The following is a 15,783-nucleotide window of genomic DNA, read 5'->3' as shown; positions in this document are numbered from 1 at the left end:
ACTGAGTTCCCACTCATTAATATACCATAAAAGAAACAATGCTTCTAGATCTTTGTTAGGACTGGCAATGTTTAAATCTAGCTTACAACTGCTAATGAGATCAGGCAGCACAGTACAGACAGGGTTCATTTTCATAAAAATTACCTCCACCCTATTTTCATTTCAAAAGGTAAATTCAGCATAGAGAAAAACACTTGAGAACTGAACACGTTTTATGCAGCAATTTAATTTTTTTTTAAGTTTATGAGAAAAACAAAACACGTAGGTGTTATCCCAATTTGGTTGCAAACGTGGAAATACACTTTAAAGGAACTTCTCTTAACAGATTTTCCTACAAACAACGATGAGGATCAGAGCGTTCCATGTTATGTAACCATTGGCTCACTTTTTTCCCAAGAAAGTTGGAGAGTATGACGTCTGGAATGAATCCAGAATCGGTCGCTCTGACGTGAATTGATGGCTAATGAGGTCATGGCAAAATGATAAACAATGCAATCACTTAACTGTGCCACACAAGCCTCCCTCTCACTTCACACAGGGAGTACACTTACCAGGAAAATTTCAAACTATAAAGTAAGGTCAGTACACACTTATGGGGTAGTCCTTTAATAACCAAAAAGTACAACACATCCTCCACCTCCCCACACCGCTGGCTAGTAAGCAAACCTTATTAAAAGCAGCAGTGAAGTGCTCAAGAGTCACCCTTCATCAAATGAAAACATTTGCTCCCAGCATAACAGTGAACCTAGCAAGGGAAAGGAAGGAAGAAAGAAGAGCGAGGTCTTCCTACAGGAATTAACATGTACAACAAAACAAGTATCATGCGCCATTAAAAAAAACAACATTGTCAAGAAGACTTAGTCAGAGAGGCCATACTGGTGTTACACAAGTTCCTTAAATATAGATTAGTTCAATGAACACTTACTGATTTCATATGGCTTTATATTGTCATATTGGTGGCTGTGCTATTTAAATCACTAAGTGATCATCTTCATTTAAGGAACTTATCGAACAGCAACAAGACCGCTCTGATGAAACGCATCAGTGTATGGTGCTAGTGGATTGTTTCGATTTTAATGGTGATTGATACTTTCTTTTTTTACTGTGCATTTTAATAAATTACTACACAAAGATCTTTCGTCCTTTTCCGATAGGTTGGGTGCAAATGTTTTTCCATGATGAAGGGCAGCTCCTGAAAACTTTACTGCTGCTATGAATGTGGTTTGCTGATTGACCGGCAGTGAGAGGCAGAACAGATGTGCCGTACTTTCAGGACATTGAAGGACCACTTCATGAATCCATACTGACTTTACTTAATCTAGTCACTTTTTTCTAGTGAGTGTACTCCCTGTAGGAGGTGGGAGGGAGGATTGTGTGGCGCAGCTAAGAGACAGCGTTGTTTATCCTCGAAAAGCTTATAAGTAAGCAGATCAGCTGCTGCTGTCTGAGTTTTAGTGTTGAAAGCACGGATTTGCCCTATCTATGGATAAAATAAAATTAACCACTTCATGTCCTCGGTGTTAAACCCCCTTCCCATCCAGGCCATTTTTCAGTATTCAGCGCTGCGATACTTTGATTGACGTTTATTCCGTCATGCAATGCTGTACTGAAATACATTTTATACCATTTTTTGGGACAGATAGAGCTTTCTTTTGGGGGTAATCACCACTGCGGTTTTTATTTTTATTTAAAAACTGTTTGCCCTACATTAAAATGATAAAACATTTATTACCCAATTTTTTGGTAAAATATAAAAAGACACCAGTTTTTTGGGCTGTATGTACAGCTCTGATATCATTGTATATGATGTTTATGTTTGCTAAAACCTCTTATTTTTCTCAAAACAATAAAATTTGAACAAAATATAAAAAAAGACACCAAACATGTCAAGCCTTAAAATTGTGCGCGCGAAACCTCAAAAAACTACAATAGCCAAAATTGGCCATAGGCGACGCTTTAAAAGCTTTTACCGCTCATCAGTGATTGATGGCCCTAAAATTATTGCTCTCACTCCGACATTCGCGACGATATGTAACATGTGTAACGCAAATGTCATTTTCGCATGCTGGCTATAGAGCCGCCGATCGTGTGCATGTGAAACAGTCGGTAACGGCTCTTTGCGTTGAACGGGCTTTTTCTGCCCGTGCGCGCCGAAAAAAAATGCCATCTGGAGACGGCAACCCGCAAATGCGGGTCCGCCGTCCGTCCGTTTTTTTTGCAACGGGCGGACGGCAACAGGTTAAAATAAATTAATACCCAAATTTCAGAACTTACATAATAGTGAATTATCTTTCTAGTTTTAGCCAAGTATTGCGCAGAACAAAGGCCACAAGGCCAAAAAGAACATTGTAGAGAGATTCTGTAAAATCGGCTTAAAAAGTGATTCCAGGACACAAGACAGTCAAGGGCACTGAAAAGAATGACAGCTCACCTGTCCAACAACAATATGCTGCATATGGCTGTATCCAAAAAATAAGATGCATGTCTTTCAGACGAGTGTAAACATTGCAAACTAAAATATCACAACAGAATAACCATCATGTTTAAAGGTCAAATGTATTAAGAACTGATAAAGCCTAAAATTCGTCAACAACACTGATTTTTTTTTTTATTTTACCCTCTGGATAAATAAAGATGACCTTTTAAAGGAAACCTGCGATAGCAGAAACAAGAGGGTTGCCAAAGCTGACCTTCAAATGTTACTTGCCTAGCTCTCATATTGACCCTAGGATTTCAGTGCTTTGGGAGTCACTGGCCTGCATTAAGTATGCATGCTAGGTGTTCTGCTGTCACTTGCTGCATGCTTGTTGGATTCATCCTTCAATGTTGTGAACGTTATGGTGTGCTGATCCCCATTTTAATATCATAGCAAGTTATAAAGAAGCTCCATGCTATGGATACCTTTATTTTGGTTTCCGTCATTTTTGAAATGTAAAGCCCAACTTTACAGGCATACTTCTATGTCCTGCAAATTATGTAGTTTAGGTGGCAGAGGAAGTCCCTCTCCCTCTGCACTTCCTGGCTGCTTGCTACAGGTGTCATACCCCAGCACTATGGCCACATCTCAGTCTCCCTCTCCTCCTTACCATTCACAAAAAATTGTACGGACCTCGTTACAATTAGAAGAAAAAAGCAGCCTGTATGACGCATATGACAATTTAATAAGAAGTGCTTTACTTCTTGCACATATCATCGAGTGCTGGTGACTTCTATTATGGACTGTATCCGACACAGCGCCATCCGTGTTATCACTTCAAGCACCAACCTTTCATTAAAGGCATTTCATTTCCCAACGTTAAATTAAAGCACTTACCTTAACCCCTTCATGACTGAGCTTAATTTTCAGTTTCTGTTGATAAATGACTGACACACTTTTTACATTTTTGCTGTGTGATTCTTTCACAGCAGTAATATACTTTCTTACTAAATGTACTCACACATATTATATATTGTTTTTTAGAGGACAGATAGGGCTATATAATTATATCAAACATGTGTACTTAACGCCTCACTTAGTTTAAATATAAAAAAAAAAATGGAGAAATAAAACTAGAAGAAAACACTTTTTTTCACATGTTTTGATAATTATAATTTTTTTAAAATTTGTTATAATAATTATAGTATTAAAAAATATATTTATATATCATTTTTTTCCCTAATTTTGTTTTACACTTTAATTTTTTTTTACTTTGTAAAAAAAAAAAAAAAACTTTTTTTTTTTGTCAGTTTATATCAAGTCACTATGACTGCTTGAAAAAATAACTTAAAAAAAAAAATGTTGGCTATTATTAGGCTGCTCCAAACTTAGGAACAGCTAATAATAACCTTAGAGACTGATCCTGACAGCATGTCAGATTCAGATCTCACTAAAAGGTCTTTGACCGGCCCAGACGATCAGAAGTCTGATACATTTCAATCAAAGAGATACAATGCATCTCTTTGGTGAAATGTATCATAAACATCGGGCTATCGAGCTGTCAAAACGAATAGCAGAGAGGTGACTCACTCTGCTACCTCTCTGCTATTTTCAGCTGTCAAATACAGGATCACTATTTAGCACTCCCGGTTTTGTATGTAACGGCTTCATTCTTTCATTAGTGAAAGAAAAAAGCTTTTACAAAAGCTTCCCTATTTCATTCATTAATGACTGGTAATTGCTGAGAATCAGAGGTTACCGGCATTACAAAGCCTGATATAACTTGTCACGTACAGTGTACGTGGCCAGTCATATAGGCACTTCGTGACGGGACGTACAGTGTACGTCTCCCGTCACAAAGGGGTTAATTGATGTCTTTTAATCCGATCTTTCCTGATGTTTTCATCTGTCCTTCCAGCGCTGCGGCGGGTGTCCGATCCATCGCTGACTCCTCTGGGCTTGCTGGCACTTCCTGTCCCACGGTGTCTGCATGCGGGGTGCACGCATCCATAGACTTACCTCGCTTCCCGGCCGAAAATGTGAACTGCGCATGCGCGCGCCAAGATCCTTTGCGGCCGTCCGAGAATTTTCACATTTTCAGACGGGAGCGTGCGGGGAAGACACAGGTAAGTTTAAACCACTGTTAAAGCAGGTTTTTTTTTAATTACTTTTTGCATAGATCTACTGCATGCTAGCAGTAGATCTATGCAAAAAAGCTGAGGGTTTAATAACCCTTTAATGTCTGTATGGAGTGCAGGTGATTTTCGTATTATCAAAGCTATTATTGGACACATGCCTTCTGGTGCATCATCACCCTGACCTAAGCTCCTGCACAGAACTGCCCTCACATCTCCTTATGATAGCGCCTTACTGTGCCCGAGTAATGACCTCCCACCACCGTGACTAGCCTGCTGGATTTAAACCCTAAAAGGTGGCCATACACTTTACAACCCTCGCAAGACTTTTTTTTCAGAACCAATGACGAAGGAGGCGTGACCTCGGAAACGTTAACCATCGGGGAGGAAGACTAGCCGGCGGTTTAAGTCTCTCATGCTTTTATCGTTTCATGCTTTTTAAACTCGACTTTTGTGAGTATGTTTGCATCTGTTTAAATTTACTTTATTAAAAAGGTTTTACACGATGGAGACGCTCTGTGTTTTTTTTTACAGAGTTGAGGTTTCCCTAAAGCCTATTTTTGAGAGCCTGCCTCGTTTATGCTTTACACCACGATTACTGCAGACTATCTCCCTACCTGGACTTAAGCCGTTGGCGCTGTGTTAGTTACTGGTTGGACACTCAGGAGACTCTGTTCTAGAGACTACCCACTGGCCTTCAGAATTCTGACAAAATTCTGATGGTTGGCACACAAATCAACCTTTTATGCGTGTATATACTGCCTATTTTGTGAGTATATTTTTGTTTACTCTTTTTTATTGAATAAAAAGGTTTTACATGCACCAGGAAAGGCGCCCGGTTGTTTTTGGTTTTTCTACATAGCCTTCTGGACTCCCTGACTGGAACGGGGCAGCCCTTACTAGATGCGCAGTGAAGGGTTCTGGCTTATGGATGGCCTTCCTGGCGCTGGTCGATGTGTTGGATTTTTTAGTTCAACTTTTGTTTGTCTCATGGTTGAAAAATATAAATTAAATGAGTATAAAAGACATACCAGTTCAGAGCTTTGATGTGTCCTGTCCATTGTAAGAGATATTGGCTTATTTGGCTACTGTTTTTCCATATGGATTTATGTCCTCTGTATGTACAACCTCCCACGATAGAACCACTTCTTTCTGCAATGGAAAAAAAGACATTTCAAATATAAACACCGATCCAAACAAATCTTCTAAAAAGATTGCCTTTATAATGGCATCCTGAGGCAGTTATTAATGCAACTTAAACCTAAACTTTGTTTTTGTTTTGTATAGAGTGGAGAGGGATTAGAACACCAGCCTGTTTTTTGGGTGGGTTTTTTTTACTCTCTGTGACTCCATTAGGGAGATTCCCCCTATTTTTCCTGATGACCGTTATCAAAGTGACCAAAGTGATCGTTATAAAAGTGAAAGAAAATCCCAAATTTGGGGTTGTCGTCAGAACAGAAATAAAGGGAAAATCTTCCAATGGGGACACTAGTTGTGGTGAACACCAGGAATTTCCTCACTTCCTGTGGTGGCTATTGGACAGGAAGTGAAGGAAAATCTCCCCAATGGCCAAACAAAAAAAGCCAACAGGGGTTTACTCTATTCTGGCTTCAGTTCTACTTTAAATACTAATTACAATATTAAATGAATGCATTATGTAACTTAAAAACATCTCTAAAATATGGCTACTTTTAGAAACTGGGGGGAATTTATCAAAACTGGAGCAGTTGCCCATAGCAACCAATTAGCTGCCATCTTCAATTTGTTTAGATAAGCGTTGCAAATGAAAGCTGATTGGTTGCAATGGGTAACTGCTCCAGCGTTGATAATTCCCCCCCATTAGTTCTTAGTAAACGTAAATACAACAGACCTGTTTTGGCAGGTTACATCTCCTAAACTGAGCCTGTTAGCATATATAGGGCAAAAAAAAATTATATGCAAACAGCTAAATTATTTGTATTCTGAGGGGGAATTTATCAACACTGGAGCAGACAGAATCTGGAGCAGAGGTGCATGGCAACCAATCAGCTTCTCTCTTTCATTTTTTAAAGCTTACCTGAACAAACTGAACAGAGAAGCTAATTGGTTGCCATGGGCAATTGCTCCAGTTTTGATACATTTCCCCTCCCCCCTCTCTGAGATTTGCACAGCCATGCCAGAAAGTAAAACCCTGCATGGAAGGGCAAAATACCCTATTTTGTTTCTTTGCTACAGTTGGGTAACACTTACAGGTCTTTTCCCTCCCCTAGTTTGTGACTGGACAGAACGAAAAAGCCGACGACTGATAAGCTAATTTCTCTGTCACTCTCCTCTCCACATGTCAGCATGTCCCTGCTTACTGCATGAGCACAACTAACTGGCTCTTTTGTACTGCTTCTCTCTTCCCTAGTGCTGAGCTCTGCTTTACAGGAGCTGAAAGGTTCACACTTCAAATGCATGTAGTGCTTGCATTAAAAAAAAAAAATACATGTAATGATGTCTGTGAAGGTTCTCATTCATCCAGGTCATGGTATATCTGTAAAAAATAATTCAAGGCAACTGGACTTGCTTGAACGCCTTCAAGAAAAATACAGCAAGTCCAGCTGCCTTGACATTTTTTAAAGATACATGTAACGATGTATTAATAATCAAAGTGCTGCATTACTTTGTCTGGAGTTCAGCTTTTAAACCCGTCAAGATTTTTTATTCATTTCCTTTGCTGTGTCCCATTGGAGAGATTTTCTACCTCCTGTGTCACGACACATCACCCAGTGACAACTCAAACATTTACCAGGTCACCAGGACAGAGGGTGAATCTGCCTTTAGACACACCTTGGGCTATATTCACACTAGCCTCCCGAGTTTGGTTTATTTCAACGTAGAAGAAATGATCTGGGAAGTGTAAACAAACCTTATGTTTTCCAGAACCAGTAATCCTGTGTTTAAATGTACCTGCATTTGTATGCATTCCTACATGTTAGAGTTTCCAATCTGCCCCTGGATGCACAGAATTTATTTTCTCCCAAAAAAAAGCTAAACTGTATTCACCTAACTGCAGGAAAAGGCACAGTGTGAACTATACAATTTAAAATCATTACATGCATTTATATGCCTTTAGAAATGTGCTAAAACGCATGTTTGTCACTGCATATGTGAATGAGGTCTAAAGCTGCATTCACACATTCTGGGATTCTTGCCGCAGGGATCCCAGGAGTTCCCATTCAGATGCAGTCAGTGTACACATTGAAGTTAATGACAGGGTGACAGCGGTTGCATCTCTTAGCAGCAGTCTGCGTGTAATTTTAAATGGTACGGTTAGGTATGGGTGATTGTCGCTGGATGCATCTATCCTGCATCCAGGAACAATCATTAACCCAAACCGTATGCAATTGTGTCATGTATGATTACATGGGGACTACCGAGGCCTAAAGCTGACAGATGCAGCACCCCGTTATTAAAGCGTTCCTTTAGGGCCTGTTCACATGAGATCAGGTCCTGATCAGCAGATGTGGAGCTGCTGATGCATTGCGTTTTTGGCCGCGTTTTTGATGTGTTCCAGCAAAAAAAAAATTTTTTTTTTTTTTTTGCTGGAGTGGGGCTGTTAGTATGTTAGCTGCAGCGCAGTGCGTTTTTGACGCGTTTGCGTATCCGGACCTGACAAAATGTGACATGCAGTATTTTTTCTGTCGTAAGCTGAACGGACTGCGCACGTGAGAACTGGGGCCCATAAAACACATAGGGATACATTGGGATGCATTTTGAGTGCAGCAGCGTACGGAGCCAGTCAGCACACAAAACGGATGTCGTGTGAACAGGGCCTTACACTCAAAAATCAAATTCTACCAATGCATCCCTCTATGTATGATGATTGATAATACCATAGACATGTCAGGTGTAAAATAATACTTACACTTGCAGAGCATTAATTTTCTGCTTTGAAAGTGCAAAATGACTTCCGTTTGCCAAAGCAATGCACACTGGGATTGCCTTGTGATCAGCAGAGTATTGCTGATGACAAAGCAGATCTCAGGGAAAGGCATTTTCCTCCGCTGAGATTATGTGCATGGTCACATGTCCTAGTCACGTGCCAGAAATTAGGAAGTAAAAGGAGAGCTAGTAATCTGCCCTTAGTTAACATGGCCACTGTCAGAAGACTAGGGGAAGAACAGAGAAATAAGGAATGCATAGAATACGAAGACAGCAATTATCTAGAAGTATCTCTTTGTAGATTGTCATTACTAAACATTTCTAAAAGTTGTGTTTGTTGTTATTTTAAAGGTCTGTTTAAAGTCAATGGGTACAGCAGCTGCATCTGAACGGGAACAGTGGGTGGACCTCGGGCAGGACTCAGTGTCACGGACACATTTTCAATTAAAGTGACATTAAACCCTCAGATTTTTTAACATAAAACAACACTGTAATGTGTGCCTTACTGTAATCCATGGTTGTTTCCCTTCTCTTTGCTTCTCTTCCTTTTAAATCTGTATCTGTTCTCATGCTGGGCAGAACTTCTGTTTTGTAGCAGACTGCCTTGTCTCGGAAATGGATACATGGTGTCTGTGTGTAGGTTCACAACCTGAGCCAGCACTACAGGAAGAGGCACTCAGCTGCAAATGGAAGTTCTCCCCAAGCATGAGAAGAGATAGATTTAAAAAGGAAGAGCAGCAAAGAGAAGGGAAACAACCATGGATTACAGTAAGGCACACATTACAGTATTGTTTTATGTTAAAAAATCTGAGGTTTTAATGTCACTTTAACTGATTCAGTGTAGAACGTAGTGCGGCCGGATTCTTCCTTTACTATGCACATATGCAAAGGGAACACCTGGGATTCCTGCCGCAGGAATCCCAGAATGTAGCAAAGTCCTCGTGTGAATGGGGCCTTAGATGTTGCCCAGAGAATAGAAATTTGGAAGCAGGAAGGTTTTTTTTTTTATTATTGCAGAGGAGACATACTGTAGGGCATATTTATAAAGCAGTAAATCTGACATTTACCAAAGATTCAGGGCAGATGCATGCGTTTTACATGACAGCAATTGATTCACTTCCAGTGAATATTTGACAAAAGTCCCATTCACTACTTTATAAATACATCCCTATTTTTCTTCTGCAATAAAAGCTTCTAACCTTCCTGTTTGCAGAGTTTCTATAGAATGTACACAGTGATGTGCATGCGAAGCTCACCACTATGAGCTAAGTAAAAGCATCCCAGGCCAGCCAATCAAGATGACCGAAGATGGTGAACCCAGAAGAAGCCCAAGGGAGGTGGTCAGCACCGGTGAGGAAGACTATTTGCAGGTTTTAGTTCCACTTTAAGCAAAAGTAAAGTCTGATGATACAAAACCTCCAGGCAGTTATGAAACTTAGCTACGAAATAAAGACAAGGTGAATATGTACTGCTTGGGGGTTAAAGCGAACCTGATACCTCACCCAACATGAGCCAAGCATAGGTTCAGTATAAGAGATGGAGTCTGTCCTATATACCAATACAAAGAAATATTCGTACGTAGTACGATCATACAAAACGACGACCACATCTAAACAGTGCCCAGTCTTTGCCGGAGCTGTGATTGAGTCATCCCCGGCCGTGCACACTCTCCACCCTTCTTACCAGACCGCGATAGGCAATTCAAGCCACACGAATAACAAAGCAGCTCACCACTATTCTGTTTTCCTTGGCGCTCGTGTATCCGGAACAGCCACCACCGAGACCGGAAATCACGAGCCTCCCCTCAGTCCACCACAGCGCCCCCAGTGGATAGGAGGAGGCACCATACGGTGTTTTTTATTAAGTGGGATCGAGTGGCATAGTTTATTTCATATGTGTAAATAGTAAAATACTTTGTTAATGGATATCAATCCAAGCGCCATTTAGTATCAGCCTAGTGCTTATGTAATGTACTCTTTACACCATATTCACTTGGCGTCTTTCACAATTATTGGTCACCTACCCATAGCAACGACATAGATGCGACGCTTATAGGCAAAGCTCCCCCTGACATGGTTTAAGCAGGGGATTTCAGTTAGCATTAGGCCTTTGCACGTTTTGAGGAACTACGGCTCCATGCAAGCTCTCAGTGTTATTAGCCAGAATGAGATAGAGGATAAAACTACAACTCCCATAAGCCATTGCTGCGCGTGTATGCTCAGTTTATGGGAGGGGACTGACTGTTTGAGCACTGAGTGGGAGGAGACTGAAATGCGTGCCGAGAGTACGACTGGACTGTCCGTGCGCGCGCTATGAGTGGGAGGGAATTGTACGTGCACGCGCAGAGTGAGTGTGGCTTGATCGTGCACGCGCACCGAATGGGAGGGGACTGCCTGTCCGAGCAGCGAGTGGGAGGAGACTGGCTGTGCGTGCCAATAGTGCGAATGGAAGGTCCGTGAGTGGGCGGGCACTGTCTGTGCGCGCGCCGTTAGTGGGAGGGGACTGGCCGTGCGCGTGCCATAAGTGGGAGGGGATAGCTTGCAGCGTGCATGACCCTAGCCTGTTATCCGCACAGCGTCCTGTCACCGAATCAGAGCCCGGATACAGGTACTGTGTGGGTGTCACTCAACTGTCCTGAGCAGTGTTGGGGGGGAGGGTACATAGTGCCCCCCGTTTGTCCTCTTACCCTTGAAGTTGTAATAATAGGTAACACAGCCGTGTGCCCAGTCAGGGTCATTGAAGGGTGTATGGCTGAGTGTTTTGTGCACATTCATTCTTCTCACACGTGTTTTCCAGGGTTCTGGTCAGACAGATTTTCTGCTAGTTCTATGGGATAGGAAACTTTCCTGCTGTTAGCATATTGGGATAACAGCTAGTTTATATTTCGTACACGTTCCCATTCACAGAGCGTAAGTGTAAAACAAATATTTAAGAATTGCAGCTCCGCTTTTTACTTGCTGAAGATCTTATTTGGCTTTCTCCCTCTATGTAACGTTAAAGCCTTTCTCCGGGACAGAGATTTCCCCCTTTTTAACAAAAGCCATGGTCACGTGACCCTGCTTTCCCAATCTCCTTTTCTGTTTACCTCCTGTTGGGGTCCTTCTTTGGGTGCCCATGTCACTGCCTGCAGGGTCCTATCAGGATCCAGAAGAGGAGTAATGTCACTGTGAGGAGGCTGTTAAGGACTGGTCGGCGAGGGATCATCTGTGGCATTGGATCAGTGGTCACCCGTGCCCATAGACAGTGTTGGTGAGGGACTTAGGTGAGTATAATTTGCTACACCAGGTAAGGACAAAGGGACATTGTAGGATAGTTTTGTGAGCTACAATCTGCTCACAAAAACGCACTATTTGATTAATGTGCAAAAATGCACAAAAAGCGCTATTGCCTAGGTGTGAACCCAGCCTAACTGAAGAACCTGAAAAGAGTAGCGGATTGGTTGCCATAGACAATTGCTCCAGAATCTGTCTGCTCCAGTTTTTATGAATTTCACTCATTGTCAGAAGTTTTCACCTTTCATTCTTCTACTACAAATGTTTGTATTGCTGTTGTCACATTTCCTGTTCTGAAAGTGATAGGAAGTCATTGGAAAATCACCCCAGTAGGGACACAGATGTCCATAGAAATGTTGACAGGGGATCTAACTCTTCTCTGCTGTATGTAAATCTAAAGGAAATGTTTTGGTTATTGTTTTTTTAAAGATTCCAGTTTGAGGAAAACGTAAGGACTGCCTAAAGGAGAACCATGGGGTCAGTGCTTTTCCCCATAGTTCTCCTAAGGCCTTGTTCACACCAAGCGCGGAGCAGATCCAGACCAGAGCAGGTGCAGACCGGCTCAAAACTGCGTCCAATATATTCCTATGGTATTTTGACCTCCAGTTCACATCGCAGCGTGCGGATCCAGACCGGATCCAGACCGGATGAAAAAAATGCGGCAAGCCCTATTTTATCTGGTCTGGAACGCATAAAAAACGCATCTAAAACGCATGCAAGTGCCTGAAAGCCCATGTTAAACTTTAAAAAAAAAATGTTTTAACCAAAACCGGCCCTAAACGCATCCAAAACGCGGCACAACCCACTACACTGCGTGTGCAGAAACCTGACCGGATCTGGTCTGCATTTGGTATGAACAAGGCCTAGGGTAACGGGAGGACACAAACTAGCGTCCTCCCGTTACCCAGCGCTCAGTATACTGCGAGCTACAGCTTGCGGTATACTGAGACGCCGCAGCCGGAACAAATCCCGACAATTCTGTCTGGATCCACCCAGCTGCGTGAGTGACAGCTGGCTCTGCCTATCTAGAGGCAGAGCTGGCTGTACCCTCCCCCGTCCGTTCCGCCAGTCAGCGCTGGAGGATCCGATGGGAGGGGGGGATCTTTGCAGGGAGCCGTGAGTGACAGTCACGGCTCTCTGCATGGATAGATCGAGAAGTGAGCGAGCGACGGTATGTGTTCGCTCACTTTCCGATCTAGTGAGCCGACCTGTGACAGTCTCATTGTCACAGGTCGGCTCAGATTATGAGGCTGAGTGAAAATCACTCGCCTCATAATTCTCCTTGCAATGAAGTGCAATGACCCAGGCAATGAGTCAGTTTGTCTTGGATGGAAAAAACTTTGACCGTGCTATTTATGACTTCTTTTTCCTTTTACAGCTGTATGCAGCACACACCCTTCTTTCAGTGAGCCAGATTTCCAGAGCAGTTTAAATAAACCCAATGAATATACATCACACTTTCTGTGGAACCGTTCGTTACCCTGTACAATATAAAGCATATTCCCCTGAATTCAGCCATCTTGCCTGCTGCAAGGAAACATTACAAACCTAGAACGAGTTTTCTCAAATTTAACTGCACAGGTTGAAATACACTTTTAAGTTTGAGTGGGAAAGGATGAGATTCCCAGTTCTTTTATTCAATTTTTCTCTGTGCCCCCGCTTTTTAGATTCACCCACTCTCTATTTGTCCTGGTGATAGGAAATGCAAAATGTTATAGTTATCCACACATGTTTTTTTTATCGGTTATCACTCCTGCAAAGTTGGGGCTCTGCTCGAGGAATTATTCAGTATTTAGCTCCTGTCCAATCATAGCTTTATTACAACTATATAACCGGCTATTATTTTTTAAGTGGCACCGCAACTATTGGATACCATTTAGGAGCCAGGCACACCTTTTCTTCCCACATTCCAGTACTTTTTTCTTTATATCATTTGTTTGATGTTATGTTTCATATGCATATTTGGTTATGTTTTTGCTTATTGAATATGAATCAACCACTCTTTTCGTGTTGATGATACGTGGAGTAGATTCTTTAGGTCATGTGAAGTCATGTCAAAGACACAAATTCTTACAGGGTTATTCACAAAAGAGTGAAGAGTTTGGAGAAGGCAGGAGAAGTGCACAATCTAGGCCAACATAGCTGAACTGGAAAGTGAGCTGAATTGGAGAATATTTCCAAATCGGTTATTTTGGCCTAGATTGTTCACTTCTCCAAAACCTTCACCCGTTTGTGAATAACCCTGTCCATCTGTTGGTTGGGGTACACCTGTCATGAGAGAAATGTTGGGTTTCCATTGCAGACTACCTTTTGGAAAATGCTTTGTGTCCAGCTGTTGTGTCGTGTTTCAGTACCTTGAGTCAGTGACCCAGAATTAGAATGCATGTCGGCAAAAAGACAGAAGTCCTTATCTGTATACTTCCTTCAGGCCACTAACTCATAGTATTGAAACCATAGGAGTCGGCACAACAGCCAGGTGACTTGTATGTTAAGGATGGTTTACAATGGCACCCCTTTTTCTTGTTTCTTTTAAGGTTCCAAAGATTATAAAATGATGGTCAAAACATTCACCCACTAAATCATCCATTAGAACAATTGTGACATAAATATGTGTTGTTTTGTTGGCTGAGAGTACATTTGTATACAATGAGTAGACACCTTTTTGGTTCCAGTTTTCAGAGTACAGTCCTGGTCAGCCAATAAAATTTAGACTCCGAAGATCAAAGTGACATTAAAATCGGGAAGTACACCCGAGTTTACACCCGGAAGTAAATCTTAAAAATGCATTCAGGTACCTTTTTAACTATTAAATAAATTGTAGTTTATTTTTGTGTCACTCGGCTGTAGATCCTCCAATCATCTCTGAATTGGTGCTGACACTGTCTTTCCTTCTGGAGGGTGGCTACTTTTCTTCCCCATGGTCCCTGTGTGTGCTATAAAGTAGTCACCGCTCCAAGCTCACTCCTGTGATGGACTACTTTACAAAACACATGAGGAACAAAAGTAGTCACCCTCCAGAAAGTACAGTGTCAGCACCAATTCAGAGATGATTTGAGGACCTACAGCTGAGTGATACACAAATAAGAAACATTTTTGTTATTAGTTAATGTTCTTGAATGTATTTTTAGGGTTTAACTCCTGAGTTTAGTGTCACTTTAATTCTACAGGTTGTAGTGTGCCCAGAAATATGACTGCCATCTGATCTAACCATGATTAGCCAGGTCAGCTGATAGTCCAGTCATGCCTCTGGTTATTGTAGTTTTTTTGTTTTTTTTCTAATGTAGACATTATGCATGAAATAATATTGACGTTTTATTTTCTTCTTCAGGCATTGGCAATCACATCTACTCCAGTATGGTGACCACAAGTATAGCATGTTTTTGATGGCACTCTGAAGGTTCTTGTCTGTTTATCATTTTAGCTTGCCATATCTGTCCAGATAAGGTACAGTACACAATTTCTCATCTATCCTTATTTCAGATGCATTTGGTGTACAACTGAGAGTTCAAATAACATACATGTACCACATTGGGCCTGAAACTCTAAACTTTCTTTTTTTTGCATGCAATAATTTACTTGTACTGTGTGCTTATTTACTGTTCATTTATTTTGCTAAGTGTAGAATGTGTTTAGGGCTGCAACAACTAATCGACATAATCGATTATTGAAAAAGTTGTCAACTTTTTCAATAATCCATTAATCGGCTTCCGATCAGTTGGCCCAGTTCACAGCTCCACACGCTGTGCGCCGCACCTCCTCCCCACTTCCCGCTCGCCGCTGCCAGACCTGCTCGCATTCACGCTCCACATGCCGCACCTCCTCCCCTCCTCACATTTCCTGCCCATCCACATCCACGATCGGCAAGGGACGCGGGGAGATGTAGTAAGGAGGAGCAGGTGTGGGGGGATGACAGCCGCTGATAGACGGGTCCAATCTCAGAAGCAAGTTGCTGGAAGACTGCTCAGGTAAGCCTGCACTTTCCCACACATGGTGCTCTATAATGTATTGCTGGGATTTGTATTTCTCTATAGCTGATGGTACATTGTGCTGTATA

General features: G+C 41.8%; 1 protein-coding gene across 1 annotated transcript in view; it reads left to right on the top strand.

Annotated features, from left to right (window-relative positions):
• Positions 1-10,968: 10,968 nt before the first annotated feature.
• The window catches only part of FAM210A (family with sequence similarity 210 member A), a 39,312-nt gene continuing 34,497 nt past the window's right edge, over positions 10,969-15,783 (top strand). The window contains exons 1-2 of the mRNA XM_018556838.1: positions 10,969-11,064; positions 15,058-15,173. The gene's annotated coding sequence lies outside the window, so the exon portion shown is untranslated. The remainder of the gene's footprint in view (positions 11,065-15,057; positions 15,174-15,783) is intronic.

The sequence above is a fragment of the Nanorana parkeri genome, unplaced genomic scaffold, assembly GCF_000935625.1.
Source record: "Nanorana parkeri isolate BGI_ZX_2015 unplaced genomic scaffold, ASM93562v1 scaffold255, whole genome shotgun sequence".
Taxonomy (NCBI): domain Eukaryota; kingdom Metazoa; phylum Chordata; class Amphibia; order Anura; family Dicroglossidae; genus Nanorana; species Nanorana parkeri.
This window is presented reverse-complemented; position numbering and strand designations above follow the sequence as displayed.